Source organism: Protomyctophum parallelum (assembly GCF_964188405.1).
Source record: "Protomyctophum parallelum genome assembly, chromosome: 16".
Classification (NCBI taxonomy): Eukaryota; Metazoa; Chordata; class Actinopteri; order Myctophiformes; family Myctophidae; genus Protomyctophum; species Protomyctophum parallelum.
Window position 1 is genome coordinate 34,216,961 of NC_139711.1, and position 3,074 is coordinate 34,220,034.

Sequence of the window (3,074 nt, forward strand, 5' to 3'; positions counted from 1 at the left end):
AACTTCGCCAAAAACATTATATGTTTATGTCTAGCAGCAATAATTTCATTTTTTTTAATTGTGTGGTGTCACAAGCCTTGTAAGAACAAGTCATGAAAAAAGTGAAATGGAACAAGTCTCATATAAAAAGTTAAACCCATTAAAACCCGGAAAGCATCTGTGTCATTTTAGATTTTAGAGTTGGCCATTCCAAAAAAGATCACAGCTCACTTGGTGCCACGCTGTGAGCTTGTACAACTTCTATTTTTTTAACGTTTTTGAAGGCATCTGTAGAATCAGCCTCAGGTCTTAATGGGTTAAAAGGTCTGAAAAAAGAGGTTGACCGTTGTAGGACATGAGAGGCAACAGTGATATAAAATAAATTTGAGGTGACAAATTCCATAGAGCCGCAAATATGCAGGGCTCTAGGAAGCATTGGCCTGGGGCCACAATAATAAATATATCAATAACAGTAATATAGAAAAGTTGGAATATTTGAGGATATACAATTAAACAAGCTTGATGATGAGCATCATCAATCTCATCTACTGTATTTGTAAGCACACAGTCATACAGAGCATGTATAATGTACAGTATACATAATATACTGAAACATATAACATACGGTAGAACAGGGAAAGTGGATTCTAGAACTTGCTATTTCAAGGTGCATGAATGATTTGGCTCTAGCAGGCAATACTTATGAACCAATACTTCTTTGCTGCAATCTTGGTGGCCATGATGGGACTAGTATTATGAAAATAATTATCATCAGTCCATGGCTGAGGTGGTACTGACAACACATTGACTTTGCAAATCTCGACTTGTCCTCATAATTTATAGACCCCCTTGTTATTCTTGAAGTAGTGAGAATGACGTTCCCGTCCTGACCCATATACAGTAGAATTGCGTACATGGTCCCAGGCTGAGGCGGTTCACTCTCATGGTTAAGCGAAACATTTAAACAGTCAGCAAAGGTGAAATGAAACAAGCACACTCTTGACATTGCACAGAATAATTCAATGTTACTGGGTGGGATTGCCTTTAAATTTGATCACAATTGTATGGATGATTCATTTTTACGTGTCGGTCAGTCGGTTCATCTTTAAGCCTAATTGAAGCATATTAATTATGACACCTTTTACAATAATTATATCTTACTGGCAATACCACGTTCATTCAATGCATTATTCTGTAACTCAGATCCTGTACACCACACAGGAATGCTGAGAAAAGAAAAAACAAAACAAAACAAAACACTGTGAAAACTCTACAATTTTGTCTTGCATGGTAAAATGTACCAAAGATTAAAAAAAATCGTATGAAATCTCCCTATTTTGCAAAAAATCTTAAAAAGTTTGAACGTGAGTGTATAACTGTATTAATTGTCGATAGCTTATGTAATATACAAGGGGCTCTACTGTAGCTTTGTGGGTATTTCTGGAACTCCTGCAGGCTCTTCAGCTACAACTGCAACATTGGGGGACAAATGCAAATTTGCAATTCAAACTTGAGCGTCACAAACTGATGTGTTGCTTTCAGTCTCAAGTATGCATTTATCCTTTTGAGTTTGTCATAAGCATACATTAGATTGCATTGTGGTCACAGACAGACCGTCAGAGTTGCATAGACAGCAAGACTTTGGCAAGCCAAACACTGGCTCAACACCATGCAACCACCCAGAATGTATATCACTTTTTCAACATTCAACTCCAATGTTTGAATATTATAATACACTTACTCATAAGAGACATAAGCAATATTTATTATTTCTCCAGTAGTTATTAAAACATAATATAAATGTTTCAACATAAGTTGGAAACAATTGAAAAGGAAATTTAAGCAAAGACACAAACAAAATCAAGTACATAATAGGTCATTAAATTATTGTTTCAGTTTGCAGCTATAGCAACAATGTCTAACTAATCAGCTGGTTCTACCCTGACATTGGGTTAGGCTAATGGCTAACCATTAAGCAGTGTAAAAAGATACGTAGATACGAAAGATACGTAACAACAACAAAAACAACAACTAGTAAAAAGTGAAGGAGAAAAGATTGTCCCCTGACGCCATTTCAGTACTCCCCAACAGTAACCAATTGTATTCACATTTCACACATTCATTGCGAGTTCACTGCCATTACCCTTTTCTTGTTTTTTCAAACATACAACTTGTTGTACACACCCTGGGGTTGTAATGAATAAACAATACAAAAAGGTATTTTGCATCAAACTATTGATATAGTTGATACCTGATTCATACTGGTTTTTGCCTTATCTCACCATGAAAAATCAACCACAGATGCATATTCTCGTGTGGATCATGTGAAACATGCACACACAAAACCACCCCCAGTGCGTAAGAATCATGGGTGATTCCTACTGCTCTTGATCTATGCGAAAGTCTAGCTTTATTGAGGAAAACGAGCTAATGCTGCTGAACTATCAAGTTGTACCATCTCAATGTGAACCCATGAGACAGGCTACTGTAAACTGGCAGAGGTGTGGTGGTCGAGGTGAAGAGGAATGATGAAAGAAAGCCCACCATAAATGTGGTAACGTCTCATAAAGCAAATTTTAACTCAGATTTTACCCACTCCCCTGTGGGCTGTGAAGGTTATACATACACTGTACTTCCATGTGGTGCCTATAAGAAGTCATGGAATTGTGGAGGAAGCCTGCAGGTTGATTGAAAACAGGCTTTTGGCAGTTGATACTGCTGCAACGGCAGCAGATCAGTGGCCCTGAAATTATTATGACTGCAACAGCAAACTATATGAAAATATGTATAAAATAATGCCAACATTATGTTCCAACTAGATTACTGAGGTAAAAGTGTTATTTTCCTATTAAATGTCTTTTGTCCTGTAGCATTACTTACAAAAGCAATGTGCTGTGGTGAGATGAAGGTAGCGTTTAGGCTCATGGCATTGTCACACACAGAGAGCATTTGCATGAACGCAGCGCAAACGTGGACAGAAGAGGATGTGATCTTGCAATAATAGAAGTTCATTGATGGAATGGCATCTACTTTATTGACTTTCAATTCCTTTCCCCTCTCAGCACAAAACCACACTCCATAACAGGAACAAAAAG